The 13568-nt window shown below is 38.7% G+C and overlaps 1 pseudogene; it reads right to left on the bottom strand.

Annotated features, from left to right (window-relative positions):
* Positions 1-5102: 5102 nt before the first annotated feature.
* Positions 5103-6047, bottom strand: LOC101678890 (annotated as a pseudogene).
* Between the last annotated feature and the right edge of the window lie 7521 nt (positions 6048-13568).

Genomic DNA, 13568 nt, shown 5'->3' with positions numbered 1-13568 from the left:
ATCAACTGAACCAACCCCAGACAAGAAGCCCCATATAGCTGAACATATTCCCAGCCCAAATTGTCAGCCAATGAAATTGTCATATAAACAAAGTTTGTTGTGTAAACCACTAAGTTTTAGGATGATTTGTTATGCACCAAAAGCTAACTGATACACTGGTGTCCTCCAAATTTTCCTTGATTTCAATGTTCTCTCCCCCTTTTTGGACCCCTGTCTGGATTGTATTCCCTGCCTATTTTTCTAGAACCTATTGAAATAAAAATATTCAGGTTATGATCTCCATAATCTATTGCCTTGGTTCAGGTATATCTCTTCTTGTCCTCATTATTTTCACATAACCCTTGGTATGTGGCACTATCAGCAGCTCTCATTTTTGCAAAGTCAACATCTTAAGACACTTCCTTATCCATCTGAAGAGGTAAGAATAACTTGTCATGATATCAAAATACATGAACTTTTTTTTCTGAAGGAAGATTATATGTTTTCTCTTGAAAAGAGGAACAATCTTAAACTAAGATTAGAGGTCTGAATAACGTTGCATTTTGTATAAGTTATATCTTCTTACCTCTTAGTGATACCAATTTGAAAATATAAGAATTCTCAAATGTGATTTGCTACTTGTTTTTAGAACAAAATTAACACCTGGACCATTACAGTTGAATTAGTATGAAGTTTTGTGAAACATGGTTTTAGATAAACAAAGAAGTCATCAAAATGGCTAATATATATATTAGCCATTGAGTAATATATATAATTGTTGAAGCACTATATTGTACACCTGAAACTAACATAAAACTATGTTAACTATACTGGAATTAAAATAAAAAGTGGCAAATAAATGTTATTTTTTGTATAAAAATGGCTAATATAATATTTAATGAAGATTCATAGTGTGCATCAATTTTTGTAAATGAGATAATAAACATTTTAGTTTCTTTGTCCTTTTGTCTATCATGTCCTGTAGTTATACAGAGTATGTGTTGCTGCAAGTGCTTAGAGTAATAAAGTTGAGAATGTTTGCATTTGTAATGTAGTTGCTAGTTAGATATTGTGTCTGATTGTTTCCCCAAATCTAAACATATTGAAAAGAATTTGGCTTTATTATTCTTAAATCAGTTTTTGCCTGTGACAAAAATCCAACAGAGGAGTGCAGTGCATTAAATCTCATTTCCAAATTCCCTAAACCAATTTAGACTGTATATATATATTTTTTTTTTATTTTTTTTTTAAACTAGAACTTTCTTTGTGGGGACAGTTTACTTAGGCCCTCTTAATTCTAGGTTATGACAATGAGTTATATTTTGCTTCAAAAACAGCATGACCTGATTTGTAGAAAAGAAAAAGATAAATATATATTAAAGTAATTGATTTTTTGACAGATGTTTATTATGAATCTACTGTGTTTATGGAAATTTCTAGAAGTGAACCAAACAGACAAAAATATTTTCCTTTGTGGAACTTATATTAGTGGGAAGACAGTGAAAATAGACTTAATATGCAAGTTTCATGGTTTTTAAGTGCTATAAAATGTAGTGTAGTGGAGAAATGAGGAATACAGGGGACAGGCTGCAATTTAAAGGAGTGCGATGAGGATTGGTTTCACCAAGAGTGTGAAAGTATTGAAGGCAGCAGGGAACAGAGCCACTGGGATATTTGCAGGAAAAATATTTCAAGGAGTAGGTATAGCAACTGCAACATATATGAGATGTGATGATTAGGATCCTATGTTCAGGAAAAAAAATGAGATTCATCCCTAAAGCACAATGAGCATGTGTGTGTGGGGGGGGTTGGTTGTTGTTGCTCTTTTGTTTTATTTTTGAGGTGATAATTTTAAAGCCAACAGGGTGTCTTTTAGACTTTGCGATTTGATTTTTGCTGTGAATTATTTGTGTAGCCCTTGGAAGTTGTTTTTTTTTTTTTTTTAAGATTTTATTTTATTTATTTGAGAGACAGAGATCACAAGTAGACAAAGAGGCAGGCAGAGAGAGAGGGGTAAGCAGGCTCCCTGCTGAGCAGAGAGCCCGATGAAGGGCTTGATCCCAGGACTCTGGGATCATGATCTGAGCCGAAGGCAGAGGCTTTAACCCACTGACCCACCCAGGTGCCCCGCTCTTCGAAGTTTTTCACCAGAAGAGTAACATGATTCAGCTTTAAAAAGGATCACTCTGGCTGGAGAAGGGGGCTGTGTGGAAGCAGGGGGACCATGTAGGAGTTACTGCAACAGTGCAGTTAAGAAGTAATAAGATAGGATGGTAGCAGAGGAAGTAGTAAAAATTTGGTGAATACTCTCTTTGGTTTTAAATTGAAATCAACAAGAGATGCTGATGAATTGAGAGTGTGAGAGAAAGGGAGTCAAGGATTCCTACATTAAGAAAAAGTTTTAATTTAAATTATTAACAAATAGTGTAACATATTGTATAATATTAGTTAACATATAGTGTAATATTAGTTTCAGGAGCAGAATTTAGTGATTGATCACTTACATACAACACCCAGTACTCATCACAAGTGCACTCATTAATAACCATCACCCACTTAACCCATCCTCCTGCCCACCTCCTTTCTGGCAAACCTCATTTGTTCTCTATAGTTTAGAGTCTGTTTTTTGTTTGCCTCTCTTTTCTTTTTCCCCTATGTTCAACTGTTCTATTTATGTATTTGGATATAATACTAAACTAAATTAATTATGTTAACTTTGTAGAAGTCTTGAAACTTGGTAATATGTTTCCTCCAACTTTGTGATTTTTTTCTTCAAGAGTGTCTTGGCTGTTCAAGGTTATTTTTCATTTCCATTTAAATTTTATAATGAATCATGGAATACTACATCAAAAACTAATGATGTACTGTATGTTGGCTAACTGAACATTATAAAAAAATTAAAAAATTATAATGGGTTTGTCAATGTCCAAGTCAGTCTCCTGTGCTCAGGCTTGGAGTAAACTGGGTAGAATCAGGGTTCACTTTCCCACAGCCTACTCAGTGGCAGGGGGCCATATTTGTTGTTGGGGTCTATAGACTGTGGTTAGGGAAGAAAGTCACAGAGGAATACAAATTACAATGACCTCTCGTTTATAACCAAAAACACTTGATGTACTAGGACAAGGCAGATATATTTCTAAACATTCAAAAGTGTTGCTACTTTGAATGCTATACACTATTAAAGTATCACTGAAGTGAAAAGGTTAAATAATAATCCATACACCTAGAAAGTTTCTCTTCTTTGGTATCTTACAAAGAAATTCTTTCACTATTGCTTTGGTCATCTGATATATTAATAAGTTCATATTACATGAGCTATATACATATTAATTTAAACAAGTTCAGACGTTACTAACGTGTATGAGTTGGGAATTGTCTCCCTCTTGTGTCCCCCACTGCACTTCCATTCTTACTCTAGTGACTACACACACACACACACACACACACACACACACACACTGATTCATATAGTTTTTAAAAACATAGTAAATTCACACTTTTATACTTGTGTTCCATATCTTGATTTTTCTACCTAGTGGCTTTTCAAGGAAGACATAGACATCCATTTGATTCTTTCAACCTTCTGCATGTTCTTACATTCTATGTGATTAATCATTATTTTCCCATTCCTTACTTTTTAAAAATTTTTTCAATTTATTTATTTTCAGGAAAACAGTATTCATTATTTTTTCACCACACCCAGTGCTCCATGCAATCCCTGCCCTCTATAATACCCACCACCTGGTACCCCAATCTCCCACCCCCCACCACTTCAAACCCCTCAGATTGTTTTTCAGAGTCCATAGTCTCTCGTGATTCACCTCCCCTTCCAATTTACCCCAACTCCCTTCTCCTCTCTAACACCCCTTGTCCTCCATGATATTTGTTATGCTCCACAAATAAGTGAAACCATATGATAATTGACTCTCTCTGCTTGACTTATTTCACTCAGCATAATCTCTTCCAGTCCCGTCCATGTTGCTACAAAAGTTGGGTATTCATCCTTTCTGATGGAGGCATAATACTCCATAGTGTATATGGACCACATCTTCCTTATCCATTCATCCGTTGAAGGGCATCTTGGTTCTTTCCATAGCTTGGCGACATGGCCATTGCTGCTATAAACACTGGGCTACAGATGGCCCTTCTTTTCACGACATCTGTATCCTTGGGGTAAATACCCAGGAGTGCAATGTCAGGGTCATAGGGAAGCTCTATTTTTAATTTCTTGAGGAATCTCCACACTGTTCTCCAAAGTGGCTGCACCAACTTGCATTCCCACCAACAGTGTAAGAGGGTTCCCCTTTCTCCACATCCCCTCCAACACATGTTGTTTCCTGTTTTGTTAATTTTGGCCATTCTAACTGGTGTAAGGTGATATCTCAATGTGGTTTTAATTTGAATATCCCTGATGGCTAATGATGATGAACATTTTTTTCATGTGTCTGATAGCCATTTGTATGTCTTGATTGGAGAAGTGTCTCTTCATATCCTCTGCCCATTTTTTGATGTTTGCCTGTTTCGTGTGGGTTGAGTTTGAGGAGTTCGTTATAGATCTCATTCCTTATTGATGGGATCTTAGGTTGTTTTTTATCTGTTATAATCTGAAAATGACTGAAAAAAATCTCAATATCAACATACATTTAGGAAGAAAAGTTTTTTGAAAGAAAAAATAAGGAATTATAAAAATCCTCATGAGAAAAGTAACTAGAATGTAATTCTCCATCCCTTTGTTCTCTCCCTCAATCCTTTCCCCTTGAAATGTTTGCAAAGACTCAAAAGCTGTAAGTTTAGTGATCATTTTCAGCAATATACTGTATTGTGAAGGGTTTTGGAGAAGAGGTCTTAATAAAAAGACAACAATTTGTTCAGGAAATACTTGTGACAAGAGAATTAGTTAAAAGCAATATTTGGAGGATAATAACATAATGAATCTTAATGGGAAATGGAAGAATAGTGAGGAAAGTATGATTTCAGCAGAGGCAGGGACAATTGGTCACTGTCATTAATGGATGTGAGCTTTATCTCTCATGTGTTGAAAAAGCTAACTTGCAATAATTCAGTTTTCACAAATATCTAGTAGAGACCTGATTTAAGTGGAGCAGATTACATGTGTGGGTTTGTCAAGAGGGTGCTGCCTGGGACTTCCTCCTGCCCATCAGCTTCTTCAGGCCCTGCTTCAGGTCTCTGTTTCTCAGACTGTAGATAAAAGGGTTTAGCATGGAGGACAGAACTGTGTAGACAAGTGTTGCTATGTGGTCCCTGGCAGTGTAGGTGGACAGAGGCTGTAAACAGACATAGAAGATGCTTCCATAAAAGAGAGCTACCACAGTGAGGTGAGAGCCACAGGTGGGGAAGGCTTTGCGTTTCCCAATGGCTGAGGGGATCTTGAGAACTGCAATGAGGATTTGTAGATAAGAGAAAATAATGCACAGAAAGGGGGTCACCAAAACAATAGAACCTTCTGACAGTATCACAATTTCATTGGCAAAGGTGGGGGAGCATTACAACTTCATCAGGGGACTGAGGTCACAGAGGAAGTGATGGATGACATTGGAGTCACAGAAGACGAGGCAATTCAGTAGCAGTGTGTGTAGGAGTGAGTGGAGGTGAGGAAGTGAGAAGGAAAAGGCCACCAGCAGGACACAGCAGTGGTGGTTCATGGTGGTGACATAGTTGAAGGGGTTACAGATGGCCACATAGCGATCAAAGGCCATGACCACCAGTAGGCAGCTGTCAGTGTTGCCCAAAGCATAAATGAAATACATCTGTGTCAGACACCCAGCATAGGAGATGGTCTTCTCTGACAGGAAGTTCACTAGCATCCTGGGGACAATGGTTGTTGTAAAGCAAATGTCAGTGAAGGACAGGAAACACAAGAAGAAATACATGGGGGCCTGGATCTGGGGGTCAGAGTGGATGGCCAGGATGATGAGTAGGTTCCTGATTACGGTGACCAGGTACATGGTGAGGAAGAGGATAAAGAGAGATGTCTGGTCTTCAGGCCGGGAGGAGAGTCCCAGGAGAATGAACTCAGAGACACTGCTGGTTTGGTTGACTCTTGCCATTGGCTTGGGTCTAGTTCTATACATGATGTTTTGTTATTTACCTTACTCCAAGTGCACAACCCAGCAAGTCTTTTTTTTCTCTGGTCACAATTAGCTGTTATGCAGGGGCCCTTGTCAATCTCCCTTGATATAGCCCTACCTTCTCAAATCCATGGCATCACAAGGCCTTATCGTGAACGCTGGAAGGACAGAGAAAAATTTTTCCTTTAGAAACCATGAGAGTTGCACTGGATGTTATACACAACGAATGAATCATTGAACACTATGTTAAAAACCAATGATGTATTATATATGTTGGCTTATTGAACTTAATTAAAAAAAAAAAAGAAAGAAAGAAACCATCAGAGATGGACCTCACTGATTCCAGTTCATCAGTTCCTATTCTGTGAAAATACTGTTCCCTTGCTGGAGATTTAGCAATAAAAGCAGGAAAATCAATGTATTAAGTAGCTCATGTTCTAGGTGGGGGAGACTGATCAACAACAAACAACATCAAGCAGTGTATAAGGAATGGAGATGGATGGGGGATGATTTTACCAAAATAACCAACAGGAAAAATCCAAGATGAATGTTTAACCCAAACAAAATGGGCTTTTTCTCCTCTGGGCACAGGGTGAGGGGGTCATCCTCCTTAGCTCATGCCATGCTATCATCACCAGTCAGTGCACGTTTCCCCTTACTGTAAATTATTTTTCATTTCTCTGATATTTTGTCCTAAATCACATTTGTACAGCATGGGCATTCCTTGTTAAGTATTCAGTTCATGTTTTATAATTTACCAGTCGTATGTGTAGGCAAAAATACTTAAGAGAACATAGTAATTTTTTATATATTAAGTGTTGAAATATGCTTTTTTCAGCCTTATCCAGCTACTTGGTGGTTGACATCAACGTGGCCTCCATTTTCCTGCTACAACAACAAGCTGTGTAATGAGAAATCTTATATAAGCAAAGTGTTTTAAATCAACTTAAAAAAAAGATTTTATTTATTTATTTTACAGATACTGTGAGAGAGAGTAAGAGAAAACACAAGCAAGGGGAGTAGCAGAGGGAGAGGGAAAAGCAGACTCCTCTTTGAGTAGGGAGCCCAATGCATGGCTCTATCTCAGGACCCCGGGATCATGACCTGAGCCAAAAGCAGATGCTCAACTGACTGAGCCACCCAGGCACCCCTTAAATCAACTTTTTAGAGTCAGCATATCCATCTATACCTCATTAGTGGACATATTACATAGAGATCTTCAAATAGTTTGAGATATTGTTATTTATATATTCCTACTTACCATAAAAATCTCTATAGTGAACATACTTAAATCACCAATGTCTTTGAAATAATTTTAGAAGCACCATATTCTTCCACACCTTTTTCATGATCCTTTTACATTGAACTTTTCATAGATTAAGTATTGTTATTCTAATTAATATATTAATTTATTTAACATTGAAATATTAATGTACTAATTAAATAATTAAAATGCAGGGGCACCTGGGTGGCTCAGTGTGTTAAAATCTCTGCCTTCAGCTCAGGTCATGATCCCAGTGTCCTGGGATCGAGCCCCGCATCGGGCTTTCTGCTCAGCAGGGAGTCTGCTTCCTCCTCTCTCTCTGCCTGCCTCTCTGCCTACTTGTGATCTTTGTCTCTCAAAAAAATAAATAAAATCTTAAAAAAAAACAAGGAGAAGGGAGTTGGGGGAAATTGGAAGGGGAGGTGAACCATGAGAGACTATGGACTCTGAAAAACAATCTAAAGGTTTTGAAGGGGCAGGGTGTGGGAGGTCGGCGTATCAGATGGTGGGTATTAGAGAAGGCACGGATTGCATGGAGCACTGGGTGTGGTGCAAAAATAATAAATACTGTTATGCTGAAAGTAAAAAATAAATTTTAAAAAAAGTAGAAAAAAACAATTAAAATGCAGCAATTATATTACAATTAAATGATGTCATGTGTGTAACGGATCATTTATTGCATACGTGGAGGTTGCTAAGAAAGCAAATTGCAAAAGAATGCTTATGTTTTCTTTTTCTTTTGAGAGAAAGTGTTCAAAAGTGAGAAGGCATGCAGGGGAGGGGCAGAGGCAAAGGGAGAGAGAGGATCTTAAGCAAGCTCTCTGCCCAGTGTGGAGCCTGAAGCGGGCTCAATCCCATGACCCTGAGATTATGACCAGAGATCAAGAGTCAGATGCTTAACCATCTGAGCCACCCAGGTGCCCTGACTCAAGAGAAACTTTTTTTTTTTTTTAAGATTTTATTTGTTTGACAGACAAAGATCACAAGCAGGCAGAGCAGCAGGCAGAGAGAAGAGGAAGCAGACTCCCTGCTGAGCAGAGAGCCTGATGTGGGGCTCCATCCCAGGACTCTGAGATCATGACCTGAGCCGAAGGCAGAGACTTAACCCACTGAGCCACCCAGGTGTCCCTCAAGAGAAACTCTTGATCATCATAAGTCTCAGTGTCACCTTCTCTTATCTGCTATGGCTGTTTGTCCTCAAAATCAGTTAACACACATGCTTAAAATATCCTTCTCACTGCCAAGTTGTCAGACTAATCTCATGGTTTTTGCAAGAGCTTACAGAAGAAATGTTAGTTCATGCACTGCATGATTTGAGTGAACCAGTACTTAAAGTTAATAACAATAACCAGTATCATTGAAAATTTTTCTACATGTCAAGCTTGTGTTAAGGACCTCACAGATGCCACAAATGATGAGGGACCATGAGCCATGAGGCATGTGTTCTTTTTTTTTTTTTTTTAAAGATTTTATTTATTTATTTGACAGAGAAATTACAAGTACACTGAGAGGCAGGCAGAGAGAGAGAGAGAGAAGGAAGCAGGCTCCCTGCTGAGCAGAGAGCCCGATGCAGGACTCAATCCCAGGACCCTGAGATCATGACCTGAGCCGAAGGCAGCGGCTTAACCCACTGAGCCACCCAGGCGCCCCGAGGCATGTGTTCTTAACAGGAGCCTGAGGCTTAGCAGTGCAGTGGTTTGCTCAAGGTCACCAAAGAAGTGAGTAGCAATCAGGATTTGAACCCCATGCTGAATCACTCTGAGGCACATGCTCTTAACCCTTAGGCTACACCTGCTCATGTCTGTGTGTCTACATTTTGGGTCACAATCATATACAGACACTGTTTGCCTCATGGTGGTCATTTCCCACGTGACTGTACCTTCTATCCCCCTTAACTGACAAGTTTTCTTCTTCCATATTCAGAATCTCTCCTTGCAGTGGCTAGGGAGGTGCCCATCTTTCTGTGTTATGCAGCTGGAGGATTTGAAGTTTTGAACACCCATGATTATCTGGCCTAAACCAGCTGGAAAAAAAATTGGCCATGCATGGCTGGGGTATGTCTGTCATGTGGAATTGTGGTCAGTGCTGGGCAGTGTTCTGGATGGGGTTTGATTTGCCCTCTGTCACTTTTTCTTAAGCTGATTTCTGATGTTTTATGAATAGCGGGTGAGATACCATGTCTGCAAAAACAATTTGTCAAACACAGATCAATATTACACAAGGAGCCATTTTTGAAAGGGCTGCCTGTGGAAATCAGAAATTAGTGGAAATTTGGGTTAATTAATGAGGTTGGTAATCCAGGTCATAGATGTGAGGATCACCTATTCTGAGGACTAGGAAAAAGGAAGGTTTTTCCAATCTGAGAATCAGGAAGAAGATTCAGGAAGAATCAAAGCACAAGGTGAGTGGGTGAGGCTGGAAATACACAGCTTTTTTTTCTTTCCCTTTCCTATTTTCTTTCTTTCCTTCCATCCTTCCTTCTTCCCTTCTTTTCTTTTCTTTCTTTCTTTCTTTCTTTCTTCTTTCTCTCTTTCCCTTCCTTTCTTTCTTTTTCTTTTTTCTCTCCCTCTTCTTCTTTTCTTTCTTTCTTTCTCTCTCTCTTTCTTTCTCTCTCTCTCTCTCTTTCTCTCCTCTTCTCTCTTCTCCTTTCCTTTCCTTTCCTGATGGTGTTTTCCTTCCACAAAAGCCCACAATGTAAACTGCCTAAGAGGTCAAAATGGATGGACTGAAAACTAAAAGCCAGATGGAGGTTTCAGTTGGACCCCATGACTGCTTCACCCATGAAATATTTGAAGCTATCAGGAAGGAAAGTCTAGGTGCCAGAGGCTGGGGTAGCCACGCAGGTGGTTAGGTTACTGAAGCTCACCTCCACATCCAGATGCTGTTCTTTCCTTCCCAGTGTTTCCAGAAGCTGGTCTGCACCACACCTGCTAGTCAGCTGCCAGTCTGCTTCTCAGCCAAGCACAGCCACCTCATGTGTCTCCCATGACATTCTGAGCTGGTGAACAAGGAGAGGAATAGGAAAGGCAGGCAAATGGATATGTTACTTGGGAAGGATAACATGTTTCCCTTCACTGGCCTCCAACACGTCATGTCTGGTCCCCAGCATGCTGCTGCTTTCCCAGCTCCCCATCTCAGAAAGCAGAGAAGTCCTGACTCAAGGGACAAGGACCCTCTTGATTGTGAAAGCCCAGGCAGCATCTCCTGAGTCCGAGCTCTGCTCCTGCTGGCCTCCAGAGTCCTTGTTAGGCTGAAGAAGTTGTGGTGCGATAGATCTCTCAAGGGAGCTGCTCCTGTGATTGTTCAAAGCAGAGTAAGCAGACTGGGAATCACACCTAGCAGGGCTGACTCTGGGGGAAAGAGGAACCCTGAGGCTTCCTGTCTCTGTGTGGGAACTCATCCCAGAGCTTCTTAACCTCAGTGCAACATCTCAAGGGTGTGTTTCATTTCCCCGACTCTGGGTTATCAAGAGTGAACAAGTATTTATGTGGGTGAATATTATTATGTTTATGGAGTCAGGTATGGACGTGGTATATTCTAGAACTGGGGAGGTTGCAGTATTCAGGGGATACAGGGAGGGCAGATCAGTGGTGTTTGGTGTGTTCCAGTATGTTGGCATGCATGTGGATTCAAACTTTTTCTATGTGGGATTTCTATATAAACTAGTGTCAGTTTATATATGTTTAAAGTACAGGATAGAGCAACAGTTATTGTCATATTTAGCAAAAGGACTTTGGAAAAATATTTACGTGTTTTCAGAGTTTAGGCTCAGTGTGGTCTTTTAAGGTTATGGTTGAAGAAAGAAGATATTCAATAGAATTCCTATCTTACCAGTAAGTTAGTTGTTTTTAGCATGTTACTTATCGTCTGTTAGTCTGAATTTCTTCATCTGAAAAATGAGGATAGCAACTACTCTTGGCAATGATATCAAAGAACATTTCCTTTTAGGTTTTATGTAGAGAATATTGTGTATCATGAAAAGCATCATCTATAACAATGTATAGGAAATAAAACATATTCTATTATTGCCCTCAGTAAATCACTGTCTCACATAATATATTAGTCTTTTTCCTGAGCTTTTAGATGAATATTTATATTTTAATCTATATTTTAAGAGCAACCGACAACATAATAAAAAGTCACACACACACAAAAATACATGTGTCACCTGGGAGGACAAATATAGATTAGGTTACCCTTAAAAAGCAAAAAAGAGTAAATAATACAGAGACAGAAAGTTTTGTATTAGAGTTCTGCCTATTCATGTGACTAGCTTCTTAAAAAAATTTTATTTTATTATGTTATGATAGACACCATACAGTAACATCATTAGTTTTTGATGTAGTGTCCCATGATTCATAGTTTGAGTATAACATCCAGTGCTCCATGCAATACATGCCCTCCTTAATACCCATTACTTAGTTAATACATCCCTCCATCCCTCCCCCCTCTGAAACCCTCTGTTTACCGGAGTCCATAGTCTCTTATGGTTCATCTCTCTCCTCCGATTCCCCCCCTTTCATTTTCCCCTTCCTTCTCATAGTGTCCTCCATGCTGTTCTTTATGTTCCACAAATAAGTGAAACCATATAATAATTGTTTTTCTCTGCTTGACTTATTTCACTTAGCATAATCCCCTCCAGTTCCACCCATGTCGATGCAAATGGTGGGTATTCAACCCTTCTGATGGCTGAATAATATTCCATTGTATATATGGACCACATCTTCTTTATCCATTTGTTTATCTTGGCTCTTTCCACAGTTTGGTTTTTGTGGACATTGCTGCTATGAACATTGGGGTGCATGTGGCCCTTCTTTTCACTATATCTGTATCTTTGGGGTAAATACCCGGTAGTGCAATTGCAGGATCATAGGGTAGCTCTATTTTTAACTTTTTGAGGAACATTCACACTGTTTTCCAGAGTGGCTGCACCAACCTGCATTCCCACCAACAGTATAAGAGGGTTCCTCTTTCTCCACAACCTTTCCAACATTTGTTGTTTCTTGCCTTTTCAATTTTTGCCATTCTAACTGGTGTAAAGTGTTTTTTTTTTTAAAACTTTTTTTAAATTAATTTCTTTTCAGCGTAACAGAATTCATTGTTTATGCACCACACCCAGTGCTCCAATGTTATCTCAATGTGGTTTTGATTTGAATTTCCCTGATGGCTAAGGATGTTGTTGAACATTTATTCATGTGTCTGTTACCCATTCATATGTCTTCTTTGGAGAAGTGTCTGTTCATGTCCTTTGGCCATTTTTTTGACTTGATTATCTGTTTTTTGGGTGTTGGATTTGAGGAGTTCTTTATAGATCTTGAATATCAACCCTTTGTCTGTAGTGTCTTTTGTAAATATTTTCTCCCGTTCCATGGGTTGCCTCTTTGTTTTGTTGACTCTTTCCTTGCTGTGCAGAAGCTTTTATCTTGATGAAGTCCTAAAAGTTCATCTTCACTTTTGTTTCCCTTGCCTCTGGAGATGTGTCTTGAAAGAGGTTGCTGTGGCTGATGTCGAAGAGATTATTGCCCATGTTTTCCTCTAGGATTTTGATGGATTCCTATCTCACATTGAAGTTTCATCCATTTAGAGTTTACTTCTGTGCTTTCTATTCATTCATTCAACTTCCTAACTTCCTTCCTTCCTTCCTTCCTCCCATTTTGTTTTTTTTTTTAGCTTTATTGAGGTATAACCGACACAGAATATTGTATAAGTTTAAAGTGTAGAGTGCAATAATTTTATGTATGTACAGATTACAAAATTATCACAATCATATTAATTGCAACATCCATGACCTCACAAGTTATAACATATTTTGTGCAGTTAGAACTTTTAAAATCTACTCTCTTAGCAACTTTCAAATACACAATACAATCTTATTATCTATAGTCATCGTGCTGTAAATTATATCCCCAGAAATTATTCATCTTATAGCTGGAAGTTTGTACTCTTCGAGTGCTTTCATCCATTTCTCCCACCCTCTCTCCTCACTCCTGGAAACCATCCACCTAGTCTGTGTTTCTCTGAGTTCTGTTTTTGTTTATTTGTTTTTAGATTACACATATAAGTGAGACCACATCGTATTTGTCTTTCTCTAACTGCACTTAGCATAATGTCCTCAAGGTCCATCCATGTTGCAAATGGCAAGATTTCCTTCTTTTTTATGGCTGAATAATATTCCCTTATATTTCCAATTTTCATTGTCCACTCATCCATTGATAAATATTTAGGTGTTTTTTTCC

This window comes from Mustela putorius, unplaced genomic scaffold (assembly GCF_011764305.1).
Source record: "Mustela putorius furo isolate JIRA1106 unplaced genomic scaffold, ASM1176430v1.1 tig00537286_pilon_pilon_pilon, whole genome shotgun sequence".
NCBI lineage: Eukaryota > Metazoa > Chordata > Mammalia > Carnivora > Mustelidae > Mustela > Mustela putorius.
This window is presented reverse-complemented; position numbering and strand designations above follow the sequence as displayed.